The sequence below is a fragment of the Dendrobates tinctorius genome, unplaced genomic scaffold (assembly GCF_039654945.1).
Source record: "Dendrobates tinctorius isolate UK_male_01 unplaced genomic scaffold, ASM3965494v1 ptg000292l, whole genome shotgun sequence".
NCBI classification, from domain to species: domain Eukaryota; kingdom Metazoa; phylum Chordata; class Amphibia; order Anura; family Dendrobatidae; genus Dendrobates; species Dendrobates tinctorius.
Window position 1 is genome coordinate 1,092,234 of NW_027361959.1, and position 22,535 is coordinate 1,114,768.

Genomic DNA, 22,535 nt, shown 5'->3' on the forward strand with positions numbered 1-22,535 from the left:
GGAAATATGCGAGCAAATCGCATTTTAATTCCCACCTATTTCCCGTGGAAAAACTAGCGATTTGCAAGCGTAATTAGCTTGCAGAATACTAGCATTTTCCAAGCGATCTGGAGCATTGCTTGGCAAACTGATTGACAGGTTGGTCACACTCGTCAAACATAGTGTTTGATGAGTGTGACCAACTTTTTACTATTGAGGCTGCCTATGCGGCATCAGTAGTAAAAGATAGAATGTAAAAAAAAGAAAAAATAAATAATGATGTTTTTATCACCTTCCGACGTCCCACGCAGCGTTCCCGATCATGGCGATGCTCCCGGCAGGTCCCGTTCCCAGGGATGCCTTGCGACAATGACCTTTGATGACGTCGCGGTCTCGCGAGACCGCTACGGTATCGCGAGACCGCGACGTCATCAAAGGTCATTATCGCAATGCATCACTGGGAAAGGGACCTGCCGGGAGCATCGGTGAGGTCTGGGGACACTGCGAGGGACATTGGAAGGTGAGAATATGACGATTTTTTATTTTTTATTCTATTTTTTACAGGGATATGGTACCCAGAGCCAGGAAGACAGTCTCCTCTCCTCTGGACCATGGGTACCATCCCAAATGTTCTGCTTACTTTTCGCATGGTGGGCACAGCCACATGCGGAAAGTAAGCAGAACAATGCATTCCTATGTGGACGGAATCGCCGCGAATCCGCAAAATTAATGAGCATGCTGTGTATTTTTCCTCTATGCGATTCCGCCGCAGAAAAATCCACAGCATTAGCAGAGAATTCTGGAATCCCATAGGATTGCATGGTATGCTTTTTTTGCATTTTCGCGGCAAAATCGCAAGTTTAAAAAAACGCAGCAAAAACGAAAAAAAAAACGCTACGTGTGAACACAGCCTAGGAGTTGGCAAGTCTGGTTGAATTGGAAGATTGACAGAATAGCTTCCACTTGGTGCTAATTTTATCCTGACAAATACTTATTGCCGAGGTGAATATAATAATACTTTGTGAACCAGTTATACAGTCAGTATCTGAGTCAACACATATATACAGACATTGGCCCTGAAGACTGACAAACCCCAACTGCTTCCCTGTCCCTCTGAGACATTTCAAAAAGTAAATCCACAATCTAGCTGCTATCGCCATCATTTGAGTGGGCCTATTGTATATTCCCCATGCACCTAATTTATTATACATACTGTACATACAGTGAGGAAAACAAGTATTTGATACACTGCTGATTTCGCAAGTTTTCCCACCCACAAAGAATGTAGAGGTCTGTAATTTTGATTGCAGCTACACTTCAACAATGAGACAAAATCTAAAATTAAAAAAAAACAGAAGAACATATTGTATTTTTAAATAATTACATTGTATTTTATTGCATTAAATAAGTATTTGATCACTTACCAACCAACAAGAATTCTGGCTCTCACAGACCTGTTAGTTTTTCTTATAGAAGCCCTCCTACTATGCACTCATTACCTGTATTAATTGCTCCTGTTTGAACTTGTTATCTGTATAAAAGACACATGTACACACATTCAATCAATCACACTCCAACTTCTCCACCATGGCCAAGACCAAAGAGCTGTCTAAGAACACCAGAGACAAAACTGTAGACCTGTACAAGGCTGCAATGGGCTACAGGACAATAGGCAAGCAGTTAGGTGACAAAGCAGCAACTGTTGGCACAATTATTAGAAAATGGAAGAAACACATGATGACTATCAATCTTCCTCGGTCTGGGCTCCATGCGAGATCTCACCTTGTGGGGTAAGGATAATTCTGAGAAAGGTCAGGAAGCATCCAGAACTACACGGGAGGACCTGGTCAATGACCTGAAGAGAGACTGGACCACAGTCTCAAACATTACTGTTAGAAACACACTACACCATGGATTAAAATTCTGCAGGGCACACAAGATCCTTCTGCTCACGACAGGACATATCCAGGCCGTTTGAAGTTAGCCAGTGACCATATGGATGATCCAAAGGTGGCATGGGAGAAGGTCATGCAGTCAGATGAGACCAAAGTAGAATGTTTTGGCATTAACTCCACTCGCTGTGCTTGAAGGAAGAAGAAGGATGAGTACAACTCCAAGAACACCTTTCCAACCATGAAGCTTGGTGGGGGAAATATCATACCGTGGGATGCTTTTATGCGAAGACAACAGGTCAACTGCACCGTATTGAAGGGAGAATGGATGGGAGTCATGTATCTCAAGATTTTGGTCAACAATCTCCTTCTTTCAGTAAGAGAATTAAAGATGGGTTGTGGCTAGGTCTTCAAGCATGACAATAACCTGAAACACACAACTAAGGCAACTAAGAAGAGGTTCCATAAGAAGCATTTCAAGGTCCTTGAATGGCGTAGAGAGTCTCCAGACCTGAACCCAATAGAACATCTATGGAGGGACCTGAAACTCATTGTTTCCCAGCAACAACCCCAAAATCTGAAATATATGGAGAAGATCTGTATGGAGAAATGGGCCAAAATGCTGCAGTGTGTACAAACTTGGTCAAGAACAACAGGAAACATCTCACTTTTTAATTGCAAACAAAGGTTTCTGTACCAAATATTAAATTCTGTTTTTATATTCTATCAAATACTTATTTCATGCAAAAAAATGCAAATTAATTATGTAAAAATTATACATTGTGATTTTCAGGATTTTTTTTTAGATTTTGTCTCTCACAGTTGAAGTGTACCTACGATAAAAATAACAGACCTCTTCATTCTTTATAGGTGGGAAGACTTGCAAAATCGGCAGTGTGTCAAATACAATTTTCCCCACTGTTTGATCGTGTTCGGCTCACAATCTAAATTCCCTATCAGAATGTCTTTGGAGTGTGGGAGGAAACCAACAGGGAGAACATATACTATACATTTTATCTTGCTAGAAACACTGGGCACAAGGTTGATATCAATGCCAAAGCCCACTTTACAGGAAGCTGAACATGTCCAGTATGTGAAGGAAGAGAGACAGCAGGGCTTGTTTATAGTCACAGTCTCTTGGATCCTAGGGAATGCAGGAGTTGACAGCTAATCAGCCTTGCCAGAAGGTGGCTGTAGCCATGGTTGGCATGCCCTCAAGGGTCAGAAACCCCATGGTGAGACAGACCCAAGCTGTGGTGAGGCCTACTCCGACTGTAGGGTCTTGGGATTGTTGGAGACGGCAGGCAATCCAGCAGTAGTGTACATGCCCCAGGGAGCACACTTGGCCTTGTATGTGAGGAGGATAGAGGCTAAGGAAATATGTGTCTGAATACGGCCACCTGAGGAAAAAAGAATACAAGTCGGACATCCAGTGGGCCTAGCTGTGCACGTGTGCATTGGCCTGGTGTTCAAGTGGGTGAGGAAACCGACAGGGTCTGGAACGTTTCCATATTAACCTCTTAATGACCGGAGCTTTTTCTTCATTTTTGCATTTTTGTTTTTCGCTCCCCTTCTTCCCAGAGCCATAACTTTTTTATTTTTCCGTCAATATGGCCATGTGAGGGCTTATTTTTTTGTAGGACGAGTTGTACTTTTGAATAACATCATTGGTTTTAGCATGTCATGTACTCGAAAACGTGCAAAAACTTCCAAGTGCAGTGAAATTGCAAAAAAAAGTGCAATCCCACACTTGTTTTTTGCTTGGCTTTTTTCTAGGTTCAGTAATGCTAAAACTGACCTGCCATTATGATTCTCCAGGTCATCATGAGTTCATAGACACCAAACATGTCTAGGTTCTTTTTTATCTAAGTGGTGAAAAAAAATTCCAAAGTGTGCTAAAAAAAAATATTGCGCCATATTCCGATACCTGTAGCATCTCCACTTTTTGAGATCTGGGGTTGGGTGGGGGCTTATTTTTTGCATACCATGCTGACGTTTTTAAGGATACCATTTATGTGCAGATACAATCTTTTGGTCGTCCGTTATTGCATTTTAATGCAATGACGTGGCGCCCAAAGAAGCAAAATTCTGGCGTTTTGATTTTTTTTCCCCGCTACGCCATTTATCTATTGGGTTAATCCTTTTTTTAATTGATAGATCGGGCGATTCTGAACGCGGCGATACCTAAAATGTGTATATGTGGTTTTTTTATTGTTTTATTTTGAATGGGGCGAAAGAGGGGTCATTTAAACTTTTATATTTTTTTATTTTTTTCATATTTTTTAAAACTTTTTTTAATTTTGCATGCTTCATTAGCCTCCATGGAGACTAGAAGCTGCCATAACTCGATCAGCTCTGCTACACATAGGCGATGAGCATGAGATGACGTCACGGTCGCGTGACCGTAACGTCACAATGGTCATTCGCGCACGGCGCGGAGTTGCGAAAATGCTGCGGACAATTCTGCAGCATTTCTGCAACGTGGGCACATAGCCATAGTGTCCCACGCTATATTCACTGTTTGTATCCAGACGCTGCTAGAGCTGGCAACAGCTGATCAATGGGGATGCTAGATAACAAATCCATCCGATGTGATATTGGTTTGATGACCTCTCCTGGAAAATTGTAATCAGTTTCATAGCAGGAGCAAACCCCTTCAATAACTGTAGCACATGGCATGTCTGGTGCATTTAGTTTAGGGGTCTTCCTGGTTGCATCCAGTTTTTGTTTTTTGGTTTACTGAAGAGATGTTTTGGTTCCCAAATTAATAAAAAGACCGCTGAAAGATCACATATTTTTATACAAATTAATCACTAAGCCTTCAATTAGCATTTTTAGTTTCACTGGTCGCCATTGACTTGTATGGCCGGGTTCACAAACATGGATCAGAATAGGATATCTTAGTCTCACGGATTTGACATGAAAATCAATGATTTTAAAGGATGTGGATCATGTTCTCTTTGATAAAAAATAATCTGACAGTGCACTGATATTTTACGTGCTGCCTAAGATCTGGTCAGCTTAAAAACCCATACCCTTATCTGTTTCCTATGAACTCAGTTTGTTGACATACCATATGGGATTGGCGTTCCACGTGGCCTAGACTTTACAAGTGCTTTTGCCTTTGTGTGAAGTGTACTTAACACAATGGTTAGCTGCCTCTGTATGTGAAAAAGTGTTCTCACTCACTGACAGCAAACAGGTATCTTGAAAATATTGTGAATTTGAACACAACAAAGTCGGATCATTATTACATTTTCACCTTTTTGTGTATTTTTTGTGTTTTTAGCTTATTTTTCATCATTTTAATTTGTGATTTTTTAATTCTATTTTATGTGTTCCCCGTTTTTTTTTTTTTATGTTCACGATTGTTAAAAACTTTTCGGTTTCCCGGATGTTTTTGGCTGATTCATCAGTTACAACTTTTTTTTTAAAGTCACTAAATATTTATGCAAATGTACTTCAGTGCCCCATTGAAGTGATTTTATGTATGTAATCTTTGCAACATTTTAGCAAAACATGCCACTTTTTATTTTAAAGGGATTTTATCACTTTGATAAATCCTATTTATCTGCAGATGTAGAGATAATCTGCAGGTAAGGGTATGTTCCACGGTCAGTAAACACTGCGGGTTGGACACTGCGTACCTCCGCAGCATCAAACCCGCAGCGGCCAGATGTTACAGCATAGTGAATGGGATTTCAAGAAATCCCATTCTCACTATGCGTGCAAAGACGCTTTGCGGAGACTCACATGCGACGCATCTTTCCAGACTGCAGCATGTCTAATTATGTAGCGGAGATGCTCCATCTTCGCTGTGTAAATTACCCATTCATTATCATTAGATGCGGTAAAATTATTATGAGCTGATCGCGAGAACTGCCGTGCACATGACCGCTGGGGATGGAGTTACCTCCGGTCACTAGTCAAGTTCTCACGATCAGCTGACTGTGAGAACTGCAGTGCACGTGACCGCTGGGACCGAGTTATCTCCGGTCATCAGCTTCAAGCTCCACTGTGCCTCGATGTAAGGCATAATGCCACTGTTCAGCCAAAGGCATCCAGATGTAGCAGAGCTGGACTTGTCATGGGAAAGTATGTTTATCTTCTTGTCGGACAAGTAAGAATATTGTTGCTTTTTTGTTTTAATTCTCTTCCAGGAGAATAAGGGCATCAGTGGAATAAGCGATGCAGTAAGTATGGTTTAATTAAGATCTATTAAATGAGTCAGTGTCATTATTTTAATTAAAGGACTTTATTCTGGCTGTGTCTTTATTTACCATGTAACTATAGTATTAGTAATGGATAGGTGTCTTATAGATGCCTCTCCATTACTAATCCGTGGGTTTGATGTCACCTGACAATACAAAGGTGACATCAACCCCACAAATATGAACCCCACTTGCCAATGCTACAGGTCAAGTAGGAAGAGCCTGTTAAAGTGCCACAATTAGCACATTTTTGGATGCGCTAATTGTGGGTCAGCTGCAAGCTGCTATTTCTAGGCTGGTGAGTGCCAAAATCCATGGGCCTCACCAGCCTGAGAATACCAGGCTGCAGCTCTCTGCTTTTTCATGGCTGGTTAACAAAATAGGGGGAACCCACGTTGTTTTTTTGGAGGGGATCCCACTATTTTTGCTAACCATCCAAGGAAAGCTGACTGCTGCTGCCTGGTGTTATCATGCTGGTAAGGTTTAAGGATATTGGATCCTTACCAGCCTGAAATACCAGTCCCAGTAGTCTTAATTATTCTGGAACAAATACGGGGACCCCACGCTATTCTTTAAAAAAATATATTATTTATTTATTAAAAAGGAGGGGACCTCTCTCTGTGCTTTACTCCACTTCCTGCGTCATGTACATCTGGCTGTGCACAAGATTCACCATTATTAAAACTAGTACACATGTGTAGTAAGCTGCATTTCTGCACTTAACACATGTGACTAGGAAGATAATGTGGTTTTACTGCATCTAATGAAAGTCTATGGCTAGATTACTCAGCAGAGACTGAGCATCTCTGCTACCTAAATTGATGTGCTGCAGTCTGGAAAGACTCGCCACATGTCCATCTCCGCTGAGCCGTGGGTGTCGGTGTGTAAGCAGGTGCTGAGATGCAGTAAGCATGGATTGCAGAACAAAGCGGTGCAACAGTATGATTTAGTTTAACAGTAAAGATGATAGAAATCTACTCGCAGGGAGTTAATAAACAGTAAACAAGGATTAAAGGAGTAGTAAGAATTGATGCGACAGTCTGAGGTTTAAGCAACACTTATCATGACTCCCGCTGGTCCTCCGTGATATGCAGCCCGATGGCGGTTGTAGTGCCAGCAACGGCCAGCTTAGTGTCCTCAGATGGAGTCCTCTCTCAACGGTCCAACTTCTGGTGGCAGCGGGTGGTCTCTGGTTTTACCCGCTGAGCCCCTATTCCTTAAACCTGAGCAAACAAAATGAGGGAAGCTGCAGGAGTCCTTGTAACAAGCATGGGCTTATGCTCGCTGGTCGGCAGAGGGAACCGCAATTCAGTGTCCTGTGGCTGGCCCACACTTCTCTGCACTAACACGGTCGTGTGTTTAGTGGGGCACACCACGCTCTCCACACTCAGGGTCCCACTTGAGTGCTCTGGAGATGTCGGCCGCTGCTGCTCCGGGTGTAGAGCACGCTGCACACCCTCCTGCACTCTTCCTGATGGCGGGAAACTGACTGCTGCTTAGCGCGCTTTCATTTCTGTTTCTGGCATAAACACCCCCCCTCTTCCCAGGTCATGGGGCCTGTCCGTTCCCCTATTCCTTCCCCCCGGGGAAGATGAGATGCAGCCTTGACAGTTCCGGACTTGTATCAATGCAGGTACCCGCAGCCCAGTATTCCTCCTTACACCCGTCCTTTTAACTCGCCATTCCATGAGTGAGAATTCCTTCATCAGATGCTCACACTCTTCGATTTCTTGGACAATACATTGCCAAATAGCCTGGTCTTGTCCATAACGAATGGGAGGTATTCCAGTTGTCGTCTGCTCATTACGGCGTGGTTCAGGTTGACTGGTAGAGTCAGGTTGAGGAGTAGAAAACGGCAACACGTCTGGGTCCAATGGATCAACCGCCTCTGGAGTTTCAGGCCTACACACTTCTCTTGGACTGGCGGGCGGCAGACTATACAAGTCTGAGAGTTGGGCAAGTGGTTCTTCCTCATCACAGTCGGGGACCGTGAGAGTTTTGGTGACGCCTGGCACTCTCTCCTCTTCTCCGGGATCTTGTGACAGGCAAGGAGTCAGGATGCAACATGCTACGGTGGACTATTCAGGTAGGTGCCCTTTCTTCTCCTTCGGGTTGAACTTCATATACTGGCCCACTGGATCCATCTCGGCGTTTCACCAATACAGAGTCTTTTCCTATTGATGTTCTAACTTGTGCCGAGGCCGCTTAAATCGGACCAACACTCGATCTCCGTCACTGAGGGCTGTTCGTCGAATGAGCATCGCTTCATGGTGCTGGAGTTCCCGGAATTTAGTCTGCACCAGCCAGTGTCGATGTTCTCAGACCCAGGAAGACACCCCTGTCCATGGGTAGTCTTCTTCTGGATCCAGCACCAGCTTTCTTGCCCTTTTCACCCAAACAGTAGGGTATATGGAATGTATCCTATTGTACTGTGAACTCAGTTGTTATACACCCACACTAATTTAGCCATATATTCAGGCCACTGTACCTTCCGATCTTCCTCTAGTGTTCGGAGCATCTGAATCAGTGTCCGGTTGAAGCGTTCACAGGGTCCACTCCACTGAGGGTGATAGGGCGTCGTCCTCGACTTCTCAATCTGGTACAGGTGATGCAACTCTTCCATCACTCGACCTTGAAAACAAGCGCCTTGGTCGGAATGGATCCTCTTCGGGCAACCGTATACCCAGATGAAATCTCGGTAGATGGCCTGCGCCGCTGACTCAGCAGTCTGATCCTGAGTTGAAGTCTCCACTGCAAAGTTGGTGAAGTGGTCAGTCATCACCAGGCAATGTCCATACCCGAGATGAGCTGGGCCCATGGTCAAGTAGTTAATCATCAACAGCTCTAAGGGGGCAGAAGTCACAGTGGTCTGCATTGGATTTCTCTGCTCTGGAGGCTTGGCTAGTTCACAGCTCTGACATCGCTAGCAGGCCTCATCCACTGCAGTCTTCAATCGGGGGTGATATACCAGCTTCTGCAACCACTGAAATGCCTTCTTTGTACCAAAGTGAGCCCCTCCCTGATGGGCCTCCATAGCCACTACCGGGATCAACTTCTCTGGGAGCACCACCTGCCTGGTGATCCCCCAACTCCCGCATCAACTGCACTCTTCTATACAGCAAGCCATCTTCCGACTGGAGTTTTTCCCACTGCCTTAGAATCTGCAGAGTTCCCAAGGGACAAAGCATCTCTTTTGCACTGGCTGGGAAGTCGCTTCAGGGCCACCCATTGTCTCAGTTGAGCCAGTTCCTTATCTTCCTCCTGGAGTCGCACCCAGTCATCCTGGGGTCGCCCCAGCACCTGTTCCCTAGACACCTTCCCGATCTGTCCCTGCATCACCGCCAACGACCTGGCGAGGTCCCGGAAACCAGGAATCTCTTCTGCCTCCAATTCTTCCTCTCGGTCACATCCAGGTCGCTCATGGGTCACTCTCGACAGAGCATTAGCATGCGTTTTCTCAGCTCCTGCCCGATATGCGAGCTTGAAATGATACTTCACCAAGTGTGCCACCCATAGTTGCTTCAAGGCCCCCAGTTTTGCATTCTCCAGGTAGGCTAGAGGATTGGGTGCACTTCAGATCCTGAAAGGTATTCGGCGAACTTCTCTGTCATTGCCCATACTAACGCCAGCAGTTCCAACTTGAAGGAGCTGTAGTTGTCCGGGTTCCGTTCTGAATCATGGAGGGACCGGCTCGTGTAGGCAATCACTCGTTCTTTCCCGTCCTGGTACTGCGACAGCATGGTCCCTAGACCTTGTAAACTTCCATCGATGTGAAGAATGAAGGGCTGTGAGAAGTCCGCATATGCGATTATTGGGGCCTCAGTAAAAGCCATCTTCAAGGCTCGAAGGGCTTCTTCCTGGCTGCTTCCCCACTGGATAATCTGATTCTTTGAACCAGACAGCACTCCCTTTAGTAGTTCCAACAGGGGTTTAGCAATATGGGTGAAAATCTTCATGATCCTCCGGTAGTACCTAGTTAGCCCCAGAAAGGCCCAAACATTCTTGATTGTCTTCGGGGTAGGCCAGTCCTGTACTGCCGCTATCTTCACGTGCAAGTCTCACTCCTTCAGTGGATATGATGTATCCCAGGTACTCGATCTGCTTAAGGAAAAGGTGACATTTTTGGGCTTCACTTACAGGCCGCGCTTTTGTGATCAACTCAACACTTGCTCCAGCTGCCGGAGGTGCTCTTCAAAGGTGGCTGCATAGACAATGATGTTGTCCAGGTAGATAAGTGTTGCTTCGGGTATCTCATAGGTAATGGCAGTGGTGCACCTGAAGTCATCTTCATGACGGGCGAAGATATCCTGGTTATGCTCCAGTACCGCTTCCACTTGTTGCACCTCTGGCAGTGAGAGTCCTGTCAATTCAGCCTGCATTTGCTCCAAGATTCGGCGCCCCTGCTTCATGCTTCCAGTCGGATTCTTGGAGGTCAGAGTAATGGCTACAATCCAGGGATCTCCTTGTTTCACTGCCAACTGGATGGTTTCCGGCTGTATCAACTCTTCCGGCATTTCCAGCACTTGCGCCACTTCACTCTTGGGTGGGAGAGTAAGATTGTCCTCCCCCAGGTTGACGCACCGCACCACAATGTTACCATCATGAAAGACGGCTAGTGTCCAGGCAATGAGGAGTCCCAAGGGTATCTGGTCCATTAAGGTTGGCTCTCTTTGGACTTCCACTCCTTCAAGGGGTGTACAAGCTCATACAGGCAAAATGTCATGAACACGTGTGTCAGGACGCAGATGTTACCGCAAGGCGGACCCATAACACACATGACCCTGGATACACCGCCTCCAGTGGGGCGCATTTAAATAATAAAACGTGCAGGTGGATACGCCGCCTCCACCCGGCGAATTTAGGTATTAGGTATTAGGTATTACACGTTATGCATACAATAATCAGATAATAGAGGGTGAACCTGGGAAACTTTAACAATGGTGGGCCCTGCGATAGGGAATGGGGACATGGAGACCTCCTAAGCTCCACTGAGCCAGTGTCCCTGCACTCCTACCATTCCCTAAACAGGCTCCGCACCTGTCGCCGCACGCGTACCTTAACGCCCTTGCTCACCCTGACCCTAAACCCTCACTAGGGAATGGGTCGGTGCGGAGACTAATCCCACCACTGCACTATTAACACACATGAGGAAAGAGACAATACAGGGGAAACACCACTTAGCTTTGCTCTGTTGCGTGCGCTCCTAGCAACAGAGCCCTCCACCTGAGTGCATCTTCTCCTCCACCTGGATCCATCACCATAACAGGATCCTTCCAACACCAGTTGCAGCTGCTTAGTACCAGAGTCCCAAGGAAGTGTTCAGCTTCTGCCACGAAGTCCAGCTCAGCGGCCAAGTCCCACATGGTGAGTGCCACTCTCCATAGTAGCCACTCCACCAGACAATGCAGACACTTCCCGCTGACACCATCACTGCGACTCCACCACGCCATGCGAGCCCTTCGTCCAGACACCATAGCTGCAACACGTCCCCCCTGGCTAAGCTGCGCAGGACTCCTCACTAGAGTTGAGCGAAACGGGTCAAAAAATTTCAAAAGTCACCGACTTTTGGCAAAGTCGAGTTTCATGAAACGAAACCCGACCCTAGGATGAGGTCGGCCACGATGTCGGCGACTTACGCGCCAAAGTCGCTTTTCAAAAGTTTGTTTAGCGCTCCTTTTCAGCCAATCAGGATCCACGGACACTGGGGGCAACGTGATGACATAGGCAGGGGTCACCACCATCTTTCAGAAGGGCATGCAAGTGATTGGCTTGCTTTGGTGGGCGTCACAGGGGGTATAAAAGGGCGTGCACGCCGACCGCCATCTTACTTCTGCCGATCTCAGTATAGGGAGAGGTTGCTGCTGATTCTGTAGGGAGAGCGTTAGGCAGGGAAGAAGACAAAAAACTGCTTCTGCTGCTAGCGATTTGGCCTGCACAACACACCAGTCACTGTGTGTGCAGTGCAAGGGGAGGCTATATAGTGGTGTATCAGTGGTGTTGGTTGTTGGGCTGCCTTCTAAGGCTTCCTGACATTCCTGCATTGCTGTTTACCCACTGCTCCGCAAACTGCTTTTTTAAAAGCAATCCCAATTTTTTTTTTTTGTCCGGCTGAGAAGAAAAAAAAACTGCTTCTGCTGCTAGCGATTTGGCCTGTACAACACACCAGTCACTGTGTGTGCAGTGCAAGGGGAGGCTATATAGTGGTGTATCAGTGGTGTTGGTTGTTGGGCTGCCTTTTAAGGCTTCCTGACAGGCTGGCATTGCTGTTTACCCACTGCTCTGCAAACTGCTTTTTTAAAAGCAATCCAATCTCCCTTATCCTCTAGTCACTTTTGTCACAGCTGTGCCATCGAGCCTGTGACATAGCGCTCAGATATCAGTGGGCCTCACACAATCCAAAAGTGTCCAGTGTCCACAAGTGTCTGCAGAAATTCAAAATCTCCCTTATCCTCTGGTCACTTTTGTCACAGCTGTGCCATCGTGCCTGTGACATAGCGCTCAGATATCAGTGGCCCTCACACAATCCAAAAGTGTCCAGTGTCCACAAGTGTCTGCAGAAATTCAAAATCTCACTTATCCTCTAGTCACTTTGGTCACAGCTGTGCCATCGAGCCTGCCACATAGCGCTCAGATATTCATTGGGCCTCACACAATCCAAAAGTGTCCAGTGTCCACAAGTGTGTGCAGAAATTCAAAATCTCCCTTATCCTCTAGTCACTTTGGTCACAGCTGTGCCATCGAGCCTGTCACATAGCGCTCAGATATTCATTGGGCCTCACACAATCCAAAAGTGTCCAGTGTCCACAAGTGTGTGCAGAAATTCAAATTCTCCCTTATCCTCTAGTCACGTTGGTCACAGCTGTGCCATCGAGCCTGTCACATAGCGCTCAGATATTCATTGGGCCTCACACAATCCAAAAGTGTCCAGTGTCCACAAGTGTGTGCAGAAATTCAAAATCTCCCTTATCCTCTAGTCACTTTGGTCACAGCTGTGCCATCGAGCCTGTCACATAGCGCTCAGATATTCATTGGGCCTCACACAATCCAAAAGTGTCCAGTGTCCACAAGTGTGTGCAGAAATTCAAAATCTCCCTTATCCTCTAGTCACTTTGGTCACAGCTGTGCCATCGAGCCTGTCACATAGCGCTCAGATATTCATTGGGTCTCACACAATCCAAAAGTGTCCAGTGTCCACAAGTGTGTGCAGAAATTCAAAATCTCCCTTATCCTCTCGTCACTTTTGTCACAGCTGTGCCATCGAGCCTGTGACATAGCGCTCAGATATCAGTGGGCCTCACACAATCCAAAAGTGTCCAGTGTCCACAAGTGTCTGCAGATACTCAAAATCTCCCCTGTCCTATAGACACCTTGTACCTTGTTTTACATTACTATATAGTTTGTTGGATTTTGTCTACATTTCTACCAAAAATGAGGAAGGCTGGTGGAAGAGGCCGTGGAATTGGGCGGGGGTTGGCAGCTGGTAATGATGGTGTTGGTGGTGGATCTGATGGTAGTGGCAAGAGCAAAATAGGACCGAATGCAGGAGGTGTTGAGCCTGCGTCATCGTCTGGCTACATAAGGCCTCGAACGCTTAGTTTTCTAGGAGTTGGCAAAACACTTTTAAAGCCAGAGCATCAGGAAAAAGTTTTGTCTTACATTGCTGACTCAGCCTCCAGCTCTATCGCCTCCTCTTCTTCAGTTGTAAAAAGCAAAAGCACTGAGTCGTCATTGGAGGCTCATGTTCATGAACCACACCTTTCCTTGTGTCCTTCACCCCAACCAAGATTGAAGGATGACGCAGGCCATACTACTGATTACTCCATGGAGCTGTTTTCACATACCATGCCTGGATTATCAAGTCAAATGGTGAATTACCCAGGCCAAGATGAATCTGACATGGAGTGCACTGATGCACAGCCGCTGATGGATGATTCTGCTGGTACATTCACTCAGAGCACTACATTGTCCTCGCAGTGTACAGAGCCAGATTCTGACCCTGATGAGACTCAGGTGCCCCTTCCCGCAAACTATACCACCATACACGGTGACACAGAGGAAGGTGCACATGACATAGAATAGGAGGTGATGGATGACCCAGTTGTTGACCCAGATTGGCATCCATTGGGGGAAGAGGGTGCTGCTTCCAATAGCTCAGATGAGGAGCATCCACAGCAGACATCGACATCGCAACAGCTGTTATCTGGCAGGCCCGGAGCACTCCAAAGACAGGTTCCAAACATCAAAAGAGTTGCTGGACAGCTTGTCCAGAGGGTCAAAAGATCACAGCGTGCTAGGCCGCAAAATGTCTGCCAAAGTAGGAAGAGTGCAGTGTGGCACTTTTTTGACCAAAATCCTCATGATCAGGCCAAGGTTATCTGTAAGAAGTGCGCAAAGACCTTTAGCCGAGGGAAAAATCTGAAAAATTTGAATACCAGTTGCATGCTTAGACATTTAACCAGCATGCACTTGCAAGCGTGGACACAACACCAAACCTCAAGTGCCACATGTGCAACTGATCACAACGAAGGTAGTCAGCAACGCTACATTGTTTCCCCCACTGTAAGCCCACCGGTTAGCACAGCAGCAAATGTTGAGGTGTCGTTGCAAGGCCACAGCAGTCAGGGAATCCCACTGTTATATCAACGAAAGACTGATTCTAGGCCATCAGAAAGAACACCAACTCCATCACCATCATCAACCCTCTCTCAGTCCGCCCTGTCCACTGCTACTTCCACCATATGCAGCTCTCAAGTCCAGCTCACCCTCCCAGACACTATGAGTAGGTCAAGAAAGTACTCAGTCTCTCATCCGCGTACACTGGGTTTGAACGCCCACATTGCCAAACTAATCTCGTTTGAGATGATGCCCTTTCGGTTGGTGGAAAGCACAGATTTCCGCGAACTCATGGCCTATCCAGTACCACGCTATGACCTACCCAGTCTCTCGCAAAGCCATCCCAGCCCTCCACCATCATGTGAAAGACCGCATTGTCCACGCACTCAAGCAGTCAGTGAGCGGAAAGGTGCACCTCACAACTGATGCATGGTCCAGTCGGCATGGCCAGGGCCGTTACGTGTCCATCACTGCGCACTGGGTTAATGTGGTGGATGCAGGGTCCACAGGGGACAGCGGTGGTGGGACAGTGCTGCCTAGCCCACGGTATAGGAAACAGTTGGCTGTAGGCGTTCGACCCTCCTCCTCCTCCTCCTCCAGAAGCGAAAGCTCATCCACAGAGCGCAGTCGTACGAGCACTCCATCTGCAGCTGCCACTGTTGCACACGATGTGTCCCCCTATCGAGCAGCTAGTGGAAAGCATCAGCAGGCTGTGTTGCTGATGATGTGTTTGGGCAACAGACACACCGCCGAGGTGCTGGCCGAGTACTTGAAGCGACAAACTGAGTCATGGCTGGGCAGTGTACATCATGAGGCAGGCAAGGTAGTTAGTGATAACGGCCGTAATTTTGTGGCAGCCATAGCCCTTTCAAAACTCAGCCATATACCTTGCTTGGCTCACACCTTGAACCTGGTGGTGCAGTGCTTCCTCAAAAATTATCCGGAGTTAACAGCCCTGCTCCAGAAGGTGCGAAGACTGTGCGCGCACATCCGCCGGTCGCCTGTACACTCCGTTCGTATGCAGAAGCTGCAGCGATTGCTCCACCTTCCCAACCACCGCCTCATTATCGACATTGCAACAAGGTGGAACTCCACCCTGCACATGGTGGAGCGGCTGTGCGAGCAAAGGCAGGCCATAATGCATTTGTGGGAGGATACACGGCCAGGCACTTTGAGAGCAGACATGGAGTTGACAGGTGTGCAGTGATCGAAGCTGAAAGACCTCTGTAAAGTCCTTCAGTGTTTTGAGGAATGCACACAGCTGGTAAGCGCAGACGACGCCAACCTAAGCATGAGCATCCCACTTATGCGTCTGCTCATGCAAACTTTGACGCAGCTTAAGGAGCAGGCGTCTGCAGCCAATGTTGATGAGGAGGAAGAGGAGGAGGGAATCCTTGATGACATTCAGCCATTGTCTGCTCAGGGACCTCTCCTGGACGAGGTGGAGGAAGAAGAGGAGGAGGAGGAGGATGATGGGGATGATTACTTAGGGGAGGAGGATGCATCTCGTGGGGCAAGTGAAAATGTTGGTGTGGCAAGGTCTGGTACAGGGTTTGTGCGTGACTGGAGGGATGTGGATTTGCCAGAAAGTGCTCCTCCAACCAGCAATCGCAGTGCATCATTGACACCGGGAACATTGGCCCACATGTCAGATTATGCCTTGGAGATCCTAAAAAGGGACCCCCGCATTGCCAAAGTGATGAACGATGACGACTACTGGTTGGCCAGCATCCTGGATCCACGCTATAAAGGCAAATTACAAAACATCATGCCACAGGAGAACCTTGACCTAATATTGGCTAATAAACAAGCAACTCTGGTAAATCGGTTGCTTGAGGCATTCCCAGCACACAGCAGCGGTGATGGCTCTCACACGAGCCGTACGGGCTGGGGGCAGCTTGGCAGAGGTGTTCGTGGTGCACACAGCAGAAGTGGCGTTGGAGACAGGGGTTTCATGACAATGTTGTGGACTGATTTTTCAAGTACCGCTCACACAACTGGTAATACTGCATCTATGGAAAGTGACAGGAGACAGCAGTTGTCAACTATGGTTACAAACTACTTTTCCTTCCATATCGATGTTCTCCCACACAGGTCATTCCCCTTTGACTATTGGGCCGCTAAACTGGACACCTGGCCTGAATTGGCACAATATGCCTTACAGGAGCTCGCTTGCCCAGCTGCAAGTGTGCTATCGGAAAGAGTCTTCAGTGCAGCTGGATCAATCCTGACAGAAAAAAGGACCCGTCTGTCAACCCAAAATGTGGATGATCTAACCTTCATTAAAATGAACCACGCATGGGTTTCCAAGGATTTTGTCCCACCTTCCTCTGATGACACATAGGGTGACAGAAAAATGGCTTGCTTTAGTCCACCTCTTCCTGGGACTTGACCTATTTCACCTTTTGCATCAGCTGAATGTTCAACATCAACATATGCCACTTTCTAAAACTCCCTAACTGTGGTGCCTCCCCCCCCATGGCCGGGGTTACCACCTAGCGCACGACACCGTGCGAGTGCCGTTGCCCTGGACAGGTGGGTAGGCCGACTCTTGGGCGCGGGCACTGGTACAGGGTCCTTCATAGTGCAATCAAGTGTCTCTGACGGTGGTGGTGCACACCCGCCGTCAGACACACCGCTGTACTATGAGGGGCCCAGTGCCAGTACCGACGCCCACGAGTGGGCCCCCCTTGCTTGGGCAGGGCCCCAGCATTTGCAATCTTTACCTCTCCCTGCTCCTCCGCTGTGTAGTCTGGGCCGTCAAATCCATACTGTGCCTGACATCGTCTGAGCCTGCCTCCTGATGTATAGACATATATTTTGAATGTGTACGCTATCCATACATGTTATCCGGGGAAACGGTACCCTTTCTAACCTTTGTGCAATCACGTGCAATCCATACTGGGCCTAACACCGTCTGAGCCTGCCTCCTGATGTATAGACATATATTTTGAATGTGTACGCTATCCATACATGTTATCCGGGGAAACGGTACCCTTTCTAACCTTTGTGCAATCACGTGCAATCCATACTGGGCCTAACACCATCTGAGCCTGCCTCCTGATGTATAGACATATATTTTGAATGTGTACGCTATCCATACATGTTATCCGGGGAAACGGTACCCTTTCTAACCTGTGTGCAATCACGTGCAATCCATACTGGGCCTAAGACCGTCTGAGCCTGCCTCCTGATGTATAGACATATATTTTGAATGTGGACGCTATCCATACATGTTATCCGGGGAAACGGTACCCTTTCTAACCTTTGTGCAATCACGTGCAATCCATACTGGGCCTAACACCGTCTGAGCCTGCCTCCTGATGTATAGACATATATTTTGAATGTGTACGCTATCCATACATGTTATCTGGGGATACGGTACCCTTTCTAACCTTTGTGCAATCACGTGCAATCCATACTGGGCCTAACACCGTCTGAGCCTGCCTCCTGATGTATAGACATATATTTTGAATGTGTACGCTATCCATACATGTTATCCGGGGAAACGGTACCCTTTCTAACCTTTGTGCAATCACGTGCAATCCATACTGGGCCTAACACCGTCTGAGCCTGCCTCCTGATGTATAGACATATATTTTGAATGTGTACGCTATCCATACATGTTATCCGGGGAAACGGTACCCTTTCTAACCTTTGTGCAATCACGTGCAATCCATACTGGGCCTAACACCGTCTGAGCCTGCCTCCTGATGTATAGACATATTTTTTGAATGTGTACTCTATCCATACATGTTATCTGGGGATACGGTACCCTTTCTAACCTTTGTGCAATCACGTGCAATCCATACTGGGCCTAACACCGTCTGAGCCTGCCTCCTGATGTATAGACATATATTTTGAATGTGTACGCTATCCATACATGTTATCTGGGGATACGGTACCCTTTCTAACCTTTGTGCAATCACGTGCAATCCATACTGGGTCTAACACCGTCTGAGCCTGCCTCCTGATGTATAGACATATATTTTGAATGTGTACGCTATCCATACATGTTATCTGGGGATACGGTACCCTTTCTAACCTTTGTGCAATCACGTGCAATCCATACTGGGCCTAACACCGTCTGAGCCTGCCTCCTGATGTATAGACATATATTTTGAATGTGTACGCTATCCATACATGTTATCCGGGGAAACGGTACCCTTTCTAACCTTTGTGCAATCACGTGCAATCCATACTGGGCCTAACACCGTCTGAGCCTGCCTCCTGATGTATAGACATATATTTTGAATGTGTACGCTATCCATACATGTTATCTGGGGATACGGTACCCTTTCTAACCTTTGTGCAATCACGTGCAATCCATACTGGGCCTAACACCGTCTGAGCCTGCCTCCTGATGTATAGACATATATTTTGAATGTGTACGCTATCCATACATGTTATCCGGGGAAACGGTACCCTTTCTAACCTTTGTGCAATCACGTGCAATCCATACTGGGCCTAACACCGTCTGAGCCTGCCTCCTGATGTATAGACATATATTTTGAATGTGTACGCTATCCATACATGTTATCCGGGGAAACGGTACCCTTTCTAACCTTTGTGCAATCAGGTGCAATCCATACTGGCCTAACATCGTCTGAGCCTGCCTCCTGATGTATAGACATATTTTTTGAATGTGTACTCTATCCATACATGTTATCTGGGGATACGGTCCCCTTTCTAACCTTTGTGCAATCACGTGCAATCCATACTGGGCCTAACACCGTCTGAGCCTGCCTCCTGATGTATAGACATATATTTTGAATGTGTACGCTATCCATACATGTTATCTGGGGATACGGTACCCTTTCTAACCTTTGTGCAATCACGTGCAATCCATACTGGGTCTAACACCGTCTGAGCCTGCCTCCTGATGTATAGACATATATTTTGAATGTTTACGCTATCCATACATGTTATCTGGGGATACGGTACCCTTTCTAACCTTTGTGCAATCACGTGCAATCCATACTGGGCCTAACACCGTCTGAGCCTGCCTCCTGATGTATAGACATATATTTTGAATGTGTACGCTATCCATACATGTTATCCGGGGAAACGGTACCCTTTCTAACCTTTGTGCAATCACGTGCAATCCATACTGGGCCTAACACCGTCTGAGCCTGCCTCCTGATGTATAGACATATATTTTGAATGTGTACGCTATCCATACATGTTATCTGGGGATACGGTACCCTTTCTCACCTTTGTGCAATCACGTGTAATCCTTACTGGGCGTGAGAACGGCTGGCGAGCTGTTAAGCAAGCTACAGCACCTGTGGTTTGCACACGTAAGTTTTTCATTTTTTCAGGAATGACGGTTAGAACTAATTCCGGAACTGCGGTTGACCTGCACTTACTGGGAAATCATTGTTCGCGGGTAATAATTGTAATCAGTGATCCCCATCACTAACGTTGTTCAGCGGGTTATCTGCACCTGTAAGCGACAAACGCTGGCCTTTTCAGTTTAGCGCACATGCAGCCACGGACATGTAAGGGCATTACACACCAGTTATTGGCCAATCTCATGTGTCAGAGCCTCACGTGTCCCTCTAGTAAGCCGGACTCGGACCGCGGGGCATGACGGAGTCTCGTTCGTTAACGGAATTAAGCTTGCAATGTGTGCATCTGTTCTGTAGCTGGCATGGTTGAGGTTTCCCAGGTGGAGTCGAATTTAACCGTAGGCTCCACTCCTGGTGGTGCCCTTCTGGACATTCCTTTAAGGTTCAGCTTTGCAACCATACTGCCCACGCAAAACAGCCACTGCTCGATGAATCTGCTGGTACATTGACCCAGACCACTACATTCCCCTCGCACGCTACACGACCTGAATCTGACCCTGATGAAACTCAGGTTACCCTTCCCATATACAGTTCCATCTTACACGGTGACAAAGAGGAAGCTGCAGATGAAAGTGCAGGTTCGGCCCACCCGCCATGAGACACACCACCATACTATCAGGGGCCCTGTGCCAGTGCCGTCGCCAACGAGTGGGCCCCCCCTGCTTGCTCAGGATCACAGCACTTGCAAAGTTGAAATACTGTGCAGTGAGATGGAAGATGGGGACGACGAGGAGTCCAGACAAGTACAGGGATTCCCTAGCGAGGAGACTTATTTGATTGTTTTCAATGTTGGGACAGCAATTTTTGGGGAGCACGTTACTCTGGAGAATGATAGATGGGGCCCACCATACACTGGAACATTCCAAAGGTGGACATCAGACACTGGAGCAGCATTTACAGGGCCCATTATACACTAGAGCATTAGAAATGGGGCCCATTATGTTTGGAGCATTATTTGGGCCCATAAGACAGTGGAGCTTCATCCATGGGGACCAACATATACTGTAGCATTATGTGGAGCTCATTATATACTGTTTCAAACATTATATGGGACCAATGATTCTGTATGGAGAAATAGATGGGCCTCGTCATGAGATGTAAAAAGTGAGGTATTTTTCATTGTACTATACTGCTATTTCTCTGCCGTATCGGAGCATGATGAGTTGTGGTATGTGTTAAAGGGGCGCTCTTTCGCCCAGGGCACATGAAAACCTGCAGCCAGCCCTCCCCCCCACAACTTTAGCCAAATAACCCCCATTTTTCAGTGCGTAACTTGTATTATGAAGTTAATTAAGGTTGACAAGCTTAAGTAAGAAGAATTGATGCTTTTGGCATTCAAATGGGCACTGTAGGTGTGTTTCCTGTCCTCCTCTCACTGCCGACTTTTATTCCCCATTGACTTACATTGGGTTTCGTGTTTCGGGACGACCCCGACCTTTCCCTATAATCGGACGATCTTGCTCGACCCGACTTTTGGAAAAGTCGGGTTTCACGAAACGAAACGCGACCCTAAAAAACCAAAAGTCGCTCAACTCTACTCCTCACCAGCTTCATCCTTCCTCCAGGCTCTCCAAACCAGAGTGAAACAAACTCACAATATCACAGGCAGTGAGTGAACACCCTGAGCACACCTTTATAGGGTGTCACACCTGATCCATAATTAAGTGAACATTAACCTAAACCTAAGGTGCGATACCATTCCCCACCACCGGGCAACTTAGAATGAACGACACCACGTGATGATTCTAATGGCCACCGGGGGCAATAACGACACACTTTGGAACCAAAGGAAAAAAAGTTCACTTAATGCATTTAATACCACCAGATCCAACACTGGATCATGACACAAAGTGAACGCAGTCTGGCGAGGTGGGAGGACAAGTTTAGCAGCTGCAGGGACTGTCACTTTTCCTAGAACTTTCCCTTCGCTCTACGTTTCCTGGATGGACCTGGGTGACCCGTATCAATTGTTGAAACACCTTCCTCTGGGGGGTTGGTGGGCTTCATTGGTCCAGAAAAGTGTTGGGTGACTTAGTGATCAAGAGAGTTCCGATTTCTTTCAGCACATTCATCCCCAGGGTCACTGGAAGGCCGTGGATGTTTTCTCTGGGGGTCAACATGACTTCTTTCCTGCCCACATCTTTGCTGCACACTGTAATTTGCATCCAGATCACCCCTGCGACTGGGATGGGCAACTGATTGGCCCTTGTAAACTTGATTATTATTCTTCGGCCACGTCACCTAGGGAAAATTATGTCTGCAATATGCTTCCGGCATGGTGGTCACCTGTGAACCGGTATCAACTAGGCAGCGGACGGCTCAGCCATATAATTTAGCCCATACGAGGAAGCTCATGGAAATTAAACTTTCGGGACTGCCTTCTCTCCTCTTTCGCCTCTCAGGCTCCGGGCATTGTCTCCCAGCCACGGAGCCCACTAGTATAAAAGCTGCTGAGTAAAGGGCCACCCCTGTCTCAAACAGCCTCGGGC